The 17672-nt window shown below is 38.8% G+C and overlaps 1 protein-coding gene and 1 pseudogene across 1 annotated transcript in view; one reads left to right on the forward strand and one right to left on the reverse strand.

Moving 5' to 3' along the window:
* Positions 1–17672, forward strand: part of RYK (receptor-like tyrosine kinase) — a 110382-nt gene that overhangs the window by 83604 nt on the left and 9106 nt on the right. The window lies entirely within an intron of this gene.
* On the reverse strand, positions 3181–7310 carry LOC105001835 (annotated as a pseudogene).

The raw sequence follows: 17672 nt of genomic DNA on the forward strand, positions 1-17672 counted from the left end.
AGAACCATTCAACTTCAGCTTCTTCAGCATTACTGGTCAGGGCATAGACTTGGATTACTGTGATATTGAATGGTTTGCCTTGGAAACGAACAGAGATCATTCTGTCATTTTTGAGATTGCATCCAAGTACTGCATTTCAGACTCTTTTGTTGACTATAATGGCTACTCTATTTCTTCTAAGGGATTCCTGCCCACAATAGTAGATAAAATGGTCATCTGAGTTAAATTCACCCATTCCAGTCCATTTCAGTTTGCTGATTCCTAGAATGTCCACTTTCACTGTTGCCATTACCTGTTTGACCACTTCCAATTTGCCTTGATTCATGGACCTAACATTCCAGGTTCCTATGCAATATTGCTCTTTACAGCATCAGACCTTGCTTCTATCACCAGTCACATCCACAATCGGGTGTTGTTTTTGCTTTGGCACCATCCCTTCATTCTTTCTTAAGTTATTTCTCCACTGATCCATTCAGGTATGACCTAAATCAAATCCCTTATGATTATACAGTGAAAGTGACAAATAGACTTAAAGGACTAGATCTGATAGACGGAGTGCCTGATGAACTATGGACAGAGGTTCGTGACATTGTACAGGAGACAGGGATCAAAACCATCCCCAGGAAAAAGAAATACAAAAAAGCAAAATGGCTGTCTGAGGAGGCCTTACAAATAGCTGTGAAAAGAAGAGAAGTGAAAAGCAAAGGAGAAAAGGAAAGATATAAGCATCTGAATGCAGAGTTCCGAAGAATAGCAAGGAGAGATAAGAAAGCCTATCTCAGCGATCAATGCAAAGAAATCAAGGAAAAGAATAGAATGGAAAAGACTAGATCTGTCTTCAAGAAAATTAGAGATACCAAGGGAACATTTCATGCAAAGATGGGCTTAATAAAGGACAGAAATGATATGGACCTAACAGAAGCAGAAGATATTAAGAAGAGGTGGCAAGAAAACACAAAAGAACTATACAAAAAAGATCTTCACGACCCAGTTAATCACGATGGTGTGATCATCACCTAGAGCCAGACATCCTGGAATGTGAAGTCAAGTGGGCCTTAGGAAGCATCTCTACGAACAAAGCTAGTGGAGGTGATGGAATTCCAGTTGAGCTATTTCAAATCCTGAAAGATGATGCTGTGAAAGTGCTGCACTCAATATGCCAGCAAATTTGGAAAACTCAGCAGTGGCCACAGGACTGGAAAAGGTCAGTTTTCATTCCAATCCCAAAGAAAGGCAATGCCAAAGAATGCTCAAACTACCGCACAATTGCACTCATCTCACATGCTAGTCAAGTAATGCTCAAAATTCTCCAAGCCAGGCTTCAGCAATATGTGAACCATGAGCTCCAGATGTTCAAGCTGGTTTTAGAAAAGGCAGAGGATCCAGAGATCAAATTGCCAACATCTGCTGGATCATTGAAAAAGCAGGAGAGTTCCAGAAAAGCATCTATTTCTGCTTTATTGACTATGCCAAAGCCTTTGACTGTGTGGATCACAATAAACTGTGGAAAATTCTGAAAGAGATGGGAATACCAGACCACCTGACCTGCCTCTTGAGAAACCTATATGCAGGTCAGGAAGCAACAGTTAGAACTGGACATGGAACAACAGCCTGGTTCCAAATAGGAAAAGGAGTACATCAGGGCTGTATATTGTCACCCTGTTTATTTAACTTATTTGCAGAGTACATCATGAGAAACTCTGGGCTGGAGGAAGCACAAGCTGGAATCAAAATTGCTGGGAGAAATATCAATAAGCTCAGATATGTAGATGACACCACCCTCATGGCAGAAAGTGAAGAGGAACTAAAGAGCCTCTTGATGAGAGTGAAAGAAGAGAGTGAAAAAGTTGGCTTAAAGCTCAATATTCAGTAAACTAAGATCATGGCATCTGGTCTCATCACCTCATGGCAAATAGATGGGGAAACAGTGGAAACAGTGAGAGATTTTATTTTTCTGGGCTCCAAAATCACTGCAGATGGTGATTGCAGCCATGAAATTAAAAGATGCTTACTCCTTGGAAGGAAAGTTATGACCAACCTAGACAGCATATTAAAAAGCAGAGACATTACTTTGCCAACAAAGGTCAATCTAGTCAATGCTATGGTTTTTCCAGTGGTTATATATGAATGTGAGAGTTGGACTGTGAAGAAAGCTGAGCACCGAAGAATTAATGCTTTTGAACTGTGGTATTGGAGAAGACTCTTGAGAGTCCCTTGGACTGCAAGGAGATCCAACCAGTCCATCCTAAAGGAGAACAGTCCTGGGTGTTCATTGGAGGGTCTGATGTTGAAGCTGAAACTCCAGTACTTTGGCCACCTCATGCGAAGAGCTGACTCATTGGAAAAGACTCTGATGCTGGGAAAGATTGATGGCAGGAGGAGAAGGGGACGACGGAGGATGAGATGGTTGGATGGCATCACCGACTTGATGGACATGAGTTTGGGTAGGCTCTGGGAGTAGGTGTTGGGCAGGGCGGCCTGGCGTGCTGCAGCTCATGGTGTCACAAAGAGTCAGACATGACTGAACGACTGAACTGAGCTGAGAATAGATATTTTCCTTAAGAGATCTTGTGAACGTCTGTTTCCTCTCCTGCCTTATCCTTATTGTTCTATTTAATATTCCCTTCAAATGGCCCCATTGTTCTGATGGAGCAATGTCAAAGCATCTGATTCCATGGAGGAAAGTACTGTCTATAGCAGATATATGTGATGGCTTGGTAGGCATCCAATATTAGATCTGAGGACAGATTTATGGTAGACTTGGTCTCTTTTCAGTCATGTTGACACTGTGTGCCCAAAGATTGCTGACTTTTGAAGCTGAGTTAACGACATGTACTAAATGTGATTTGTTGCAGTCAGTGTGTATTTTTTGTCAGTGCATTGTATATACGGTCATTGTACACTTGGGGACATTTTTTTTTAACTGTGGTAGAATAATATTGCCATAATATAAAATATCGTGGCATTAATATAAAGATTATTAAAATTTTTAGGTGATAGTTTACACTGAAGAGTTATTAAAAAGACCCCTTTAAAGCTCACTTGTATAAATTTATTAATCAGATCCCTGCCTCTGTCCTTTGCCTCTCTCTCTCTGTTCAACATACCACCACTGTGCATCCAGTAAAGCTTTTTTATTTTATTTTTTGTTTTAACAGTGATGGATATGATTTATTGATAAACTGATCACTAATAAAAGTAAGTTTTATACTAACTTCCTTACAATTCAAGTAGGTCACAGAATGAAGAAAGCAAAGCAAAGCAAAGCAAATCCCCAGTCCTTAACCTCTAAATGTTACATTTCCTTCCAGCTTACCTGAATATACAAATATACGAATGACTGTGTATGGAGCTATACCATTAAATTTACTTGAGTAGTTTTATTTTTTTCTTACTTAAATGTTTACTTATCTAATTAGAAAAAATTAAAGAACCATCAGTTTGAATTAGAGCAGTTAACACAAAGGGGCAACAAACTAAAAAAAAAATCAAATGGCTAAAAATAACTCAGTTATAAAAGTACAATTTACAGTATCATTTATCTCAGTACAAGAAACAAAACCACTAAATGTCTTCTAGATAAGACTGTTTTCTCTGCAGAAAGGAAAAAAAAAAAGCAACTAATGATTTGCAACTATAATCCAATATAACTATTATTTACCCCAGCAGCATCTAAAAATACATGAACCACACAGCACATAAATCTCCCTTTAGAAAATTATTGTATTAGTTAAGCTGTTTATTCTTGCTGTGAAGTTAGTTTCATTTGTATAGGCCACAAAAGTTTAATTGGCACATTTTACATAAGAATAAGACAAAGTAAGTCATTCTTCTTTTTAAAAATTATGGGATATTCCATTTTCAAAGAACAGTCCCAGATACTTTGTTCATTGTATCAGTGTTCTACCATAAGCAGTCAGGCTTTTTAAATGATCACTAAGTATTCAAATACCTGAAGTTTATCAATGCTGTGTAAGCTGTTAACTTCTTTTGAAGATTTGTGTACATTTTTAATATGATACAATTTTGTACTGAAGAATTTTTTTAAAAAAGATAACCTACAGTACATATAGTTAATTTGCCTCACAGAACTTAGAGATACAGTATAAACATTTAAGAACCACAGCAGAGTCCACTGTGGTTCAAACTTGAATGGAGATTTTCTTGAACCTAGTAGAGAGGTTACTGGTTCAAGACCAGATTCCAGAGTGACATCAGCACAAGATTCTGTTGTAAGACTCTACTTCTTTAAAAAAGAGCACACTTGGTTATGTTGTTACTCAGTTGCTAACTCATGTCCAACTCTTCTGCGACCCTTTGGACTGTTGCCCACCAGGCTTCTCTGTCCATGGGATTTCCCAGGCAAGAATACTGGAGTGGGTTATCGTTTCCTTCTCCAACAGATCTGCCCAACCCGGGAATTGAAAGTGCATCTCTTGCAATGGCAGGTGGATTCCTTACCACTGAGCCACCAGGGAAGCCCTACACTTGGTTATACATGGCTTTTAGCCTTGAGCTACAGTTATGCTACAAATCCTTCCTACCCTCCCAATCGAAGCTAGTCATGTGGAGATGTGTACCTTCTCTGAGCACTGTTTCCCAATCAGAGTTAGTCATGTGGAGATGTGTACATTCTCTGAGCACTGTTCCCCAAACAGAGTTAGTCATGTGGAGATGTGTACATTCTCTGAGCACTGTTTCCCAGTCAAAGTTAGTCATGTGGAGATGTGTACATTCTCTGAGCAGTTTCCCAATCAAAGTTAGTCATGTGGAGATGTGTACATTCTCTGAGCAATTTCCCAATCAAAGTTAGTCAAGTGGAGATGTGTACATTCTCTGAGCACTGTTCAGACAGTCCTTGGTTTTCTAGCTCTGATGGAGATCTCAAAGGCGCTCAGAAGTCCGTGTGCTTACATTCAGACCAGGATGAACTTTATGAATGCCACTTTCCTCCATTAGTGACAGGCCACAGATTCCAAAGTGTACATGCAAAGCATCTAAATGATTATCTGGCCACTTGACAAATCCCCCTATGAGTCAATCTTGAGTTGATGAGATGTAATTTTTGTTTACCTCAAAGTTAGAATACTGGAAATTTAGAGTTGAGTTGCTCCCACTCAAAAAAAAAAAAGGTATCTTTTGGCTTATTAGGTCTTTCATGATAACCATTTTGTTGTCTCATTATACACCACCTCTTCATGCTGTTCAGTGCTATTTCTGGAAAAGCTTCTAGTTTACCCATCAGGCACAGTGATGCAATGCCACAAAAAGTTGACCCTCCATGAGATTTAAGTCCGGCTCCCTGTGCAAGCTCATTGCATAGGACATACTTTCAGTATAGTTGATGGCTTTTTTCATATCCATGCCAGACCAGTTGTTGAGTATATGGCAAATACAAGAAGCACAGTTAAGTTCAGTTACTCAGTTGTGTCTGACACTTTGTGACCTCATGGACTACAGCACACCAGGCCTCCCTGTCCATCACCATCTCCTGGAGTTTGCTCAAACTCATGTCCATCGAGTCAGTGATGCCATCCAACCATGTCATCCTCTGTTGTCTCCTTCTCCTCCTGCCTTCAGTCTTTCCCAGCATCAGAGTCTTTTCCAGTGAGTCAGTTCTTCATATCAGGTAGCCAAAGTAATGGAGCTTCAGCTTCAGCATCAGTTCTTCCAATGAATATTAAGGTTTGATTTCTTTTAGAATTGACTGATTTGATCTCCTTACAGTCCAAGAAACTTGCCAGAGCCTTCTCCAACAGTCCAAAAGCATCACTGCTTTGGTACTCAGCTTTCTTTATAGTCCAACTCTCATATCTGTACATAACTACTGGAAAAACCATACCTTTGACTTATACAGACCTTTGTCAGCAAAGAAATGTCTCTGCTTTTCAATATACTGTCTAGGCTTGTCATACCTTTTCTTCCAAAGAGCAAGTGTCTTTTAATTTCATGGCTGCAGTCACCATCTGCAGTGATTTGGAGCCCAAGAAAATAAAGTCTCTCACTGTTTCCATTGTTTCCCCATGTATTTGCCATGAAGTGATAGGACCAGAAACCATGATTTTAGTTTTTTGAATGTTGAGTTTTAAGCCAGCTTTTTCACTCTCCTCTTTCACTTTCATCAAGAGGCTTTTTAGTTCCTCTTCACTTTCTGCCATTAGCGTGGCATCATCTGCGTATCTGAGGTTATTGATATTTCTTCCTGCAATCTTGATTCCACCTTCTGCTTCATCCAGCCTGGCATTTCGCATGGTATACTCTGCATATAAGTTAAATAAGCAGGATGACAATATTCAGCCTTGATGTACTCCTTTCACAATTTTGAACCAGCGCATTGTTCCATGTCTGGTTCTAACTGTTGCTTCTTGACCTGCATACAGATTTCTCAGGAGGCAGGTAAGGTGGTCTGGTATTCCCTTCTCTTTAATAATTTTCCACAGTTTGTGGTGGTCCACACAGTCGAAGGCTTTGGTGTAGTCAGTGAAGCAGATATAGATGTTTTTCTGGAACTCTCTTGCTTTTTCTATGATTCAACAGATGTTGACAATTTGATCTCTGGTTTCTCTGCCTTTTCTAAATCCAGCTTGAACACCTGGAAGTTTTCGGTTCACGTATTGTTGAAGCCTGGGTATACAAATTACATGTCATTTTTACTGCCTTCAGGTAAAAACTTTCATCTTTTAGCTGAAGTTCTCTAACCTGCTAAGCAAACATCTTTATTTACTTGGCTTAAGTCAATCTCCAAGAGTAACTAGGAATGAAAGATCAATGTAGGTCATTGCTATGTGGCTACTATCGTGAGGGTGAACTGTTCAAGGATTCTTTGATGGATTGAATGAATACCCAGATACGAAGAGCCTCAGAAACCACAGTGATTTAGATTTGATGTGTCTTCTGTGGGAAAGACCTGCAGGGAGTAAATCCAGTCAATTATATCATCCCTGTTCACCACATGCAAGGAGTCCAACGTTTCAAGCATGGAGAGCAAAAATGCAATATTTTTGCATTTTTGCAACAACAAAATGCAAACTATTGCAAAAAATGCAATAGTCAGTTGCTCACCTCAGCCCCTGCACCTTACCTCATAGGAACGTGGATGACCACAGGCTGGCAGGGAGTAGAGACAGTGCCAGGTGGGTGGCTGTGCAGCCCCCCTGAGGGTGCTGCCTGGCTCCACAGCACCTTTCCACAGGACCAGCCTATGTCACACACTCACTGTGGCCACCAGTTACCTCCTGCAGGCAACGCTGGAAGAACTGCACGTGTTGGTCCCATAGGAGATGCAGCCGCTCATCCTCCATGGCTGCCATGCTGCTGCCAGTAAAGCTTTTTTAAAGTAACACAATGCTATAGATACATATTTCAGCTGTGGTTAGTTGGAAAGGGGTTAAAAATATGTCTGAAAAATTAAACTTGGTAGAATATTATAACTTCAAAAATTGGATATTCAAAAAGGTATATATTAATAAAACCTATACCTTGAAAACAGCATAGTGTTAGTTTTGGAAATTTGTGAAAATTGTTTAGTTAATGTCTATGAAAATTGAGTTAACTCAAGCCTCCACTTCCAGGAATGTTACTTCATGTTATTTTGATCTTCAGAGTGAACTCTTAAAAGAACTGGTAAAGAGAGCTCCAAACTCCTTTCCTGTGGTTTTCAGAACTTCCTGTCCCTTATCTTCTTGTTTTATCTGTTGTTGTTGTTCAGTCCCCCAGTTGTGTCCCACTCTTTGTAACCCCATGAATTGCAGCATGCCAGGCTTCTACCTCCCAGAGTTTGCTCAAACTTGAGACCACTGAGTTGATGAGGCCATCCAGTCATCTCATTTTCTGTCAGCCCTTCTCCTTCTGCCCTCAGTCTTCCCCAGCATCAAGGTCTTTGCCCGTGAGTCTGCTCTTTGCATCAGGTGGCCATAGTATCGAAGGTTCAGCTTCAGCATCAGTCCTTCCAATGAATGTTCAGGGTTGACCTTTTTTAGGATTGACCGGTTTGATCTTGTTGCTGTCCAAGGGACTCTCAAGAGTCTTCTCCAGCACCACAGTTTGAAAACATCAATTCTTTGGCACTCAGCCTTCTTTATGGTCCAACTCTCACATCTGTACATGACTACTAGAAAAACCATAGGTTTGACTATATGCACCTTTGTTGGCAAAATGATATCTCTCTTTTTAAATATGCTGTTTAGGTTTGTTGTACTTTTTCTTCCCAGGAGCAAGTGTCTTTTAATTTCTTGGCTGTAGTCACCATCCACAGTGATTTGGAGCCCAAGAAAGTAAAGTCTGTCACTGTTTCTATTTTTTCCCCATCTATTTGCTATGAAATGATGGGACCAGAGGCCATGATCTTCATTTTTTGAATGTTGACTTTTAAGCCAGCTTTTCCATTCTGCTCTTTCACCCTTATCCAGAGGCTCTTTAGTTCCTCTTCACTTTCTGCCATTAGGGTGATGTCATCTACATATCTGAAGGTGAAGGTGAAAGTTGCTCAGTCATGTGTGACCCCATGGACTGTAGCCTGCCTATCTCCTCTGTCCATGGAATTCTCCAGGCCAGAATACTGGAGGTGGTAGCCATTCCCTTCTCCAGGGGATCTTCCCAACCCAGGGATGGAACCCAGGTCTCCCACATCACAGGTGAACTCTTTCCTCTTTACCATCTGAGCCACCAGGGAAGCCCAGCATATCTGAGGTTATTGATATTTCTCCTGGCAGTCTTGATTCCAGCTTGTGATTCATCTAACCTGGCATTTCTCATGATGTATTCTGCATATAAGTTAAATAAGCAGGGTGACAGTATATAGCCTTGACGTACTCCTTTCCCAACTTGGAACCAGTCTGTTATTCCATGTCTGGTTCTAACTGTTGCTTCTTGACTTGCATACGGGTTTCTCAGGAGGCAGGTAAGGTGGTCTGGTATTCCCATCTGTTTAGAATTTTCCACAGTTTTTTGTGATCCACACAAAGTTGTTAGTCAATGAAACACAAGTAGATATTTTTCTGGAATTCCCTTGTTTTTCCTATGATCCAACAGATGTTGGCAATTTGATTTCTGGTTCCTCTACCTTTTCTAAATCCAGCTTATACATCTGGAAGGTCTCAGTTCATATACTGATGAAGCTTGGCTTGAATGATTTTGAGCATTACCTTGCTAGCCTGTGAAATGAGCCCTATAATGTGGAAGTTTGAACATTCTTTGACATTGTCCTTCGTTGGGATTGTAGTGAAAACTGAACTTTTCCAGGTTGTCACTGCTGAGTTTTCCAAATCTGCTGGCATATTGATCTTTGTACAGTACTTCTGTGTATTCTTTCCATCTCTTCTTGATCTCTTCTACTTCTATTAGGTCTTTACTGTTGCTGTCCTTTATTGTGCCCATCTTTGGATGAAATGTTCCTGTGATATTTCCAATTTTCTTGAAGAGATCCGTTGTTTTCCTCTATTTCTTTGCATTGTTCACTGAAGAAGGCCTTCTTGTCTTTCCTTGCTATTTTCTGGAACTCTGCATTTAGTTGTGTATACCTTACCCTTTCTCCCTTGCTTTCAATTCTCTCCTTTCTTCAGCTATTTGTAAAGCCTCCTTTGAAAGGCTTTCCAAATTTGGAAAACCCAGTAGTGGCCACAGAACTGAAAAGGTCCATCCTCATCCCAGTTCCCAAGAAGGGCAGTACTAAAGAATGTTTAAACCTCTGGACGGTTTCACTCATCTCCCATGCCAGTAAGGTTATGCTCAGAATGCTGCATGCTAGGCTCCAGCATTATGTGAACTGAGAACTTCCAAATGTCTAAGTTGGGTTTAGATAAGGCAGAGGGACCAGGTGTCAAGATTGCCTACATTGGCTGAATCATAGAGAAAGCAAGGGAATTCCTGAATAACATCTACCTCTTGTTTCATCAACTACGCTAAAAGCCTTTGACTGTGTGGATCATAGCAAACTGTAGAAAACTCTTAAAGAGATAGGAATACCAGATCATCTTACCTTTCTCCTGAGAAACCTGTATGCCAGACAAGAAGCAACAGTTACAGAACCTTGTATGGGACAACTGGTTGAGGATTGAGAAAGGAGTACAAGGCTGTTTATTGTCACCCTGTTTATTTAACTTGTACACAGAGCACATCCTGAGAAATGCCAAACTGGAATCAAGTTTGCCAGGAGAAATACCAACAACCTCAGATATACCGATTCTAATGGTTAGAAAGCAAAGAGGATCTGAAGAGCCTCCCGGTGAAAGTGAAAGAGGAGAGTGAAAGGGCTGGCTTAAACCTCAGTATTAAAAAGCTAAGATCACGGCATCCAGTCCCATCACTCATGGCAAATAGAAGGGGGAAAAGGCAGAATTGGTGACAGATTTCCTCTTCTTGGGCTTTAATATCACTGCATATGGTGAGTGAAGTGAAGTTCAGTTGTTCAGTCGTGTCTGACTCTTGGCAACCCCATGGACTGTCGCCTGCTAAGTTCCTCCGTCCATGGAATTTTCCAGGCAAGAATACTGGAGTGGGCTGCCATTTCCTTCTCCAGGGGATCTTCTCAACCCAGGGATCAAACCTGGGTCTCCCGCGTATGGTGAACGCAGTCATGAAATTAGATGACTGCTTCTTGGCAGGAAAGCTATGACAAGCCTAGACAGCATGTTAAAAAGCAAAGACATCACTTTGCCAAAAACATCCATATAGTCAAGGCTCTGGTCTTTCTAGTAGTCACGTACAGTTGTGAGAGCTGGACCATAAAGAAGGCTCAGCATCGAAGAATTAATGTGAAGACTCTTGAGAGTCCCTTGAACTGCAAGGAGATCAAACCAGTCAATCCTAAAGGAAATCAGCCCTGAATGTTCATTAGAAGGACTGATGCTGAAGCTGAAGCTCCAATACTTTGGCCACCTGATGCGAAGAGCTGACTCATTGGAAAAGACCCCGATGCTGGGAAAGATTGAAGGCAGAAGGACAAGAGGGCGACAGTCGATGAGATGGCTGGATGGCATCACCAATGCAGTGGACATGAACTGGGGCAAACTCCAAAAGATGGTGAGGGATAAGGAAGCCTGGCATGCTGCAGTCTTTGGGGACATGACTTGACAGCTGAATAACGTTCGGATTATCTACTTCTTGACTGAGCTTTGAGAATTCTTATCTTCCAAAGAATTTGTCCATTTCATCCGAGTGTCTAAACTTACTGAGAAAAAGTTCATAATATTCTCTTACTGCTTAACACCTGTAAGAACCTTTAATGATATCACCTTTCTCATTCATTATATTAATTTATAACATTTATTTCCTTTAATCTGGCAAAAGATTTATCATTAATGATATTCTCAGAGTTAAGAATTGTTTTCACTAATTTTTCTGTTTCATGTTTCATTGACTTCCATCTAATCTTCATTATTTCCTTTCACCAACTTACTTGGAGTTTAATTTTTTCTTTTTCTAGTTTCTTAAGGTGAAAATGAAAGTCACTAATTTAAGACTTTTCTTCTTTTCTAATATTTATGTTTAATAGTATACATGCAGCATCCCACAAATTTTGAAATGTGTTTTTATTTTCATTCAGTTCTAAGTACTTTGTAATTTTCCTTTTGATTACTTCTTTGACACGTGAGCTATTTGGATGACATGTATTATTTAGTTTCTGAATATTTGAATATTTTCTAGATTTCTGTTTTTGATTTCTAAATTTAATTCCATTGTGTTCACAAAACCCTACTTTGCATGAATTAAATCCTTTAAATTTATTGACTTCATCATGGTCAAGAAAATGGTCCACCTTAGTAGTAGATATTCCATGTGGACCTGAAAATACACATTCTTTTGTTGTTGGATGGAATGTTCTATAATTGTTAGTTAGATCAAGATGGTCGATACTGTCTTTCAAATCTATACTGATTTTCTGTTTTATCAATTACTGCAAAAAGGGCATGGGGATATGTTCAATGATCTTTTTAAAGGATTTAAGCAATGAAAAAAAAAGTTGCACATATTTACCCATGCAGTTACCATGTCTGGTACTCTTTGTTCCTCTGTTAGAGGCATATTTCCATTTGACATTATTGGTTCCTATCGGACTTCCTTTACCATTTCTTACAGTGTGTATCTGCTTGTGATAAATTCTTTCAGCTTTTTTATTTATGGAAAAGTCTTTATTTCTCCATTTTTTGAAAGATATTTTAGCTGGGTATTTTTCATACAGTAGATGTTGAAGATTTTTAAAGATGTTGCTTCACTGTCTTCCCCCTTGAATGGCTTCCTTTGAGAAAGTATCTTGGTTCCTCTGTATATTAGCATTGTTTTTTCTGGCAGCTTTTAAGATTTTCTGTTTATCAGTAGTTTTGAACAATTTGATATATTCCGTAAATTTATTCATGCTTATAGTGTTTGAGGTTTGTTGAGCTCTTAGATCTGTTGCTTTATAATTTTAATCAAATTTGGAAACATTTCAGTTGCTATTTCTTCATCATTCTTTCTGTCCACTGTCTGCTGCCCCATATCTCCACTGCATGCTTTTAAGGACCCCACTTACAAATATATTCAGCAACCTAAAGTTGTCCCACAGGTCAATGAAAGATCCTTCTTTAAGAATTTTCCGTATCTTCTCTCTCCTATCTCTTGCTCTAATCCCATCTCTGACGAGGTATACCTCCTCCTATGCCAAACTATACCTTTACCTGGACTTCTGGGCCCATTCACCTATCATTGCTTGGACCTCTCTTCAAGTAATCATATGTCCAGTTTCTTTGTCTCTATTGCTTCCTTGCCTAAAACCCGAACAAAGTCAATAAAAGAAAACACAATAAAACCTCTCTTTCTCTTACCAGCCCATTAAGGTACAATCCTTCCACTCTTCCTCATAACTGAACTTCTTCAAAGTGTAATCTACTTATTGTCTCCACTTTCTCATCCCCACAGGGCCATGACAATCGTATCTATCTTTATTGATTTACTAAACCTGCTTGTTTAAAAGCCCCCAATGATTTCTTCATCCTTTCTGACCATTGCAGGTATGTTTAGAGAGACTAGACTCTCCTTGAAATTATTTCCCTCCTTGGTTTCTGAGACACAGCATTCTCTGGATTCTCTTCTTACTTTTCTGCTTTATTTCACTGTTCATCTTTCCTTTCTCACTAACTAAAAGTCAACATTCCCTATGTTCTTCTCTTGGCTTTCTTCTCTTTCTATTTGCTTCTTTATACCTCTGAGAACCATAAGCTCTCTGTTTATTCAATCACCACTTTCATGAAGCTGTTGTCCAATTTATAATATCCTGCTTCTGTGTCTTGCTAGAAGTCCAGACCTACACTCCACCCATCAGTATCTTGAACTCAGCATGCCCCATAGCAAATCAATCATGTTTTCTCCCAAAACCAGACAGTCTACTTGTTGTCCTCAATTGAGTTGCATCTTCACAGTACAAATATTATACTGACATTTTCAGAAACATGGGCCCTGGGTACAAAAGCACAGTAGATATCTATGCAATGTATCTAATAGTTAAGAGGGACACCTTAGGCCGCAGAGGTCAATTAATAAATCATTTACTCATAAATAACAACTGTAGTCGAGGGAGCAGATGGGATCTCCGAAGGGAAGTCTGACAAAGGGAGTGATACAAAGAGAAAGAGGAAGATTCAACGTGGAAATAGAGGGTAGAAGAGGACAGTGTGAGGCCCTCTGAGATCCTTTTATAGAGTCAACTATGCGGCTCTCCAAGGATAAGACTAACACTGCTGGGTGTGAGTGATCTTAAAATAAATGCCCCAAAAGGCACATGTCCATGTGTGTGCACAAACACATGTTATCAACTTCAATCCTGTAAATATGGAATACCTGCTAAAGGAGAATAATTAAAACAGAGTTCCCCCACTGCCAGTGTAGGTGATGGAATTCCAGCAGAGCTATTTAAAATCCTTAAAGATGATAATCTGAGTACCCCATATCTATTTAAAAGTTGATTTTTTTTTTTTTTTAGGCCACGCCATGTGGCTTGCACTGTCTTGAACCTAGGCCCTCAACAGTGAAAGCTCAAGAGTCCTACCCACTAGATTGCTAGGGAATTTCCCCAAAATTTAATTTTTAGCTAAAAGCCTGCCCCAAAAGAAAACTTTAGGTTTGTATTAAACTGGGGCAGTGGTGAATGCCTTGAAATGTTTAAGGAAGAAATAATACAAATTCTATACAATTTCCTTCAGAAAGTTGAGAGAATACTTTCTATTCATGCTGGGGCTTCCCTTGTCACTCAGCTGGTAAAGAATCCACCTGCACTGCGGGAGACCTGGGTTTGATCCTTGGGTTGGGAACATCCCCTGGAGAAGGGAAAGGGTACCCACTCCAGTATTCTGGCCTGGAGAATTCCGTGGACTGTATAGTCCATGAGGTCACAAAGAGTTGGACACGACTGAGCAACACTAATAACTCATTCTCTGACGTCAGCAGTACCTTGAAACATCACGGAAGAAGACTACATATCATTATCATGGTCACAAATGTAAAAAATTGAAAGTTTAGACTCCATAAGTATATTTTAAAATAATATTATGACCACATAGACTTTATCCCAAGAATACAAGCTTTTTTATCGTTTGAAAAATCAAGCAGTGCAATATACCATATTAACATACTAAAAAAGAAAAACACATGATCATCTCAGTAGATGCAGAAAAAGTATTAGAAAAAAAAATCCAAAATTCATTTCTAATAAAAATTTCTAGCAGTCTAGGAATAGACACAGAAATTCCTCAGTCTGGTAAAGGGCATCTACGCAAAACAAAACACTATAGCTATTACTGTACTTAATGCTTAAAGGCTGAATTCGTTTTACCTAATACCAGGAACAAGACAAGGACACCTACTCTCATCAGTATTGTTCTCAAGGTTCTAGCCGGTGTACTGAGGCAAGAAAAGGAAATGAAAGGCAAGAAAAGACTGGATAGAAAAAGTAACTTTATTTGTGGACAACTTAATTGTCTATGAAGAAAATCGAGTAAATGAGTTTAGAAAAATTTAGAAAAATGAGTTTAGAAAAATACAAGATCAGTGTTCAAAAATCAGTTGTATTTCTATATACTAATAAAAATCAGATATTAGAGTTTTTTGGGAAAAAATAGCATAATGTATGAAATTCTTAGAAATATGACAAAAATTGGGAAAGATTTTTATGATGAACACTAGGAAACATTGTTGAGAGAAATTAACACCCTACATAAATGGAATGCTGTACCTTGTTTTTTGGCCAGAAAACTCAATATTGAGATGTTCTCCAAGTTGATCTATAGATTCAACACATTTTCAAAGAAAATATTTGCAGACTTTAAATGTTTTCTGTAGAAGTTGATAAGATTGATATGAAAAGATAACTTTTCACTTCACAAAACACTTTGAAAAAAGGACATTATGGGTTTGGTTTCAAATTACAGTAATCAGAACAGTTGTATTGGCACTAAGATAGGTAGTTCAGTGGAGTAGAATAGAGTGTCTAAAACTTGACCTACATATGTATGGACAGTTAATTTGCAATAGAAGTGCTAAGGCAAGTCAGTGAAGAAAGGATTATCTTTTAAGTAAATGGTCCTAGAGCAACTGGATATCCAGCTACCAGGAAAAAAAAATGAACGTCAATTAATAACTTGTTCCATGTTCGAAAGTTACCCCAAAGTAAATCACAGACCTAAGTGCATGACCTAAAACTATAAAACTCCTAGAAGAGAACAGTAGAAGAAAATCTTTGGGGCTTTGCATTAAGCAAAGATTTCTTAGATAAGACACCAAGTAAAGATCTGTAAAAGAACAAATTAGACTTTATAAAAATTTGAAACTTGTTCTCTTTGAAATTGTGTTGAGAGAATGAGAAGACAAGTCACACTTAGAATATGTTTGCAAATCATATATCTATGGTAAAGGACAAATTTGCAGACTATATAAAGAACTCTAGAAATTCAGTACAGGCATTCCCTACTTCTCAGAAGTTCGCTTTATGTGACTTTGCTTTTACAAAAGACCTTTGTTAGTATACTGATTTTCACAAACCAAGAGAAATCCAAAGAAGATTTTGGTTTTACAAAAAAAGGTAAAAATCAAAGTAGCTTTCAAGTGTTTTGCAGCAGCGATTATAGAGGCATCTCTCACCCTAACTACCATAACCAAGAGTGGCCTTGCCAAGCTTCTTACCCAGGCACTACACTTAGCATATCAGCATCTAGCCACCATAGCTTTTAACTGTGTTTGTGAACATCTGTGATTTATCTTGATTTATATTGTGTATGTGCCAGTGGTTAAGATACTGTGCTTCCAGTGCAGGGGTTTTGGGTTTGATCCCTGATTGGGGAACTAAGATCTCACATGCTGGCTGGAGGACCAAATAAGTAAATATAAAAGGAAAAAAAAGCAACTCAATGTAAAAAAAAAAGGGGGGGGGGCAAAATATCTAAACAGATGCTTCACCGGTGAAGATACATAGATGACAAATAAGCATACAAAAATATGATTAACATCATTAGTCATTAGGAAAATGCAAACTAAAACTACAATGAAATACTATTATACACCCGTTAACTGTGGCTAGCATTGAAGACCAAAGTGTTTGCAAAGATATGGAAAAATGGTAGCTCTCTTACACTGCTGATGGGAATGTAATATGGTCCATTCACTTTGGAAGGCAGTTTGGCAGTTACTTAAAAAATTAAACATATACATACCACATCTAGTCATTTTGCTCCTAGGTAAATGAAAGCATGTGTCCTTACCAATACTTGTACATAGATGTCCATAGCAGCTTTGTTTTTGTAGCTAAACCAGGAAATAATCCAAATGTCTATCAACAGGTAAAAACAGCTTTATTCATATCCTATTCAACAATGAAAAGTTGATACATGCAACATCATGAATGAATCTCAGAATTGTTATTCTGAGTGAAAGAAGCTAGGAAAGGTGTACAGTTTGAATAATTCCATTTATGTAAAATTCTGTAGTCCTTGGGTCAAGAAGATCACCTGGAGGAGGGCATGACAACCGACTCCAGTATTCTTGCCTGAAGAATCCCATGGACAGAGGAGCCTGGCAGGCTACAGTCCATAGGGTTGCAAAGAGTTGGACACTACTAAAGTGACTTAGCATGCACGCAGTAGAAAATGCAAACTAATGTTAATGACAGGAAGCAGATTAATTGTTATTTGGAAATAGTAGGGGTGGTGGTGGAGAGGACTAGGGGAAAAGGATTAGAGCTGTAAGAATCTTTTGGAAGTGATGGATTTGTTTATTGTCTTGATTATGGGACTTGTTTCAGAGGTATATACATGTGGGAGACTATAGCAAATCAGTTTATTATATGTTGGCCATACTACAGTAAAAATAAAAACTGTCATCTGTCTTTGCTGTCTGACCATCACTGCTACCTCATCTAAGACTATTTCCTAAATTTGCAGGATCTTTAGACCCAGCTAGGTCTAAAGATAGATGGGTCTAAATATCTGTTAAAAATGTTGACTTCTAGGCCTCCAAACTATTAAGATGGGGCTGGGGAATCTGTATTTTTAACAAACACTCCAGGTGACTCTTCTTATTACTCAAGCTTGGAAAGCACTTGTCCCAGATTAAATTAATGCTACTTTGGTCATCTGAACCTATTTCCATATATGAAAAAAGGATGTTAAGTTTCTAGTGTTAACAGATTTTTTAGCCATAGAACACTTGAT

Source organism: Bison bison, unplaced genomic scaffold (assembly GCF_000754665.1).
Source record: "Bison bison bison isolate TAMUID 2011002044 unplaced genomic scaffold, Bison_UMD1.0 scf7180017864384, whole genome shotgun sequence".
NCBI lineage: Eukaryota > Metazoa > Chordata > Mammalia > Artiodactyla > Bovidae > Bison > Bison bison.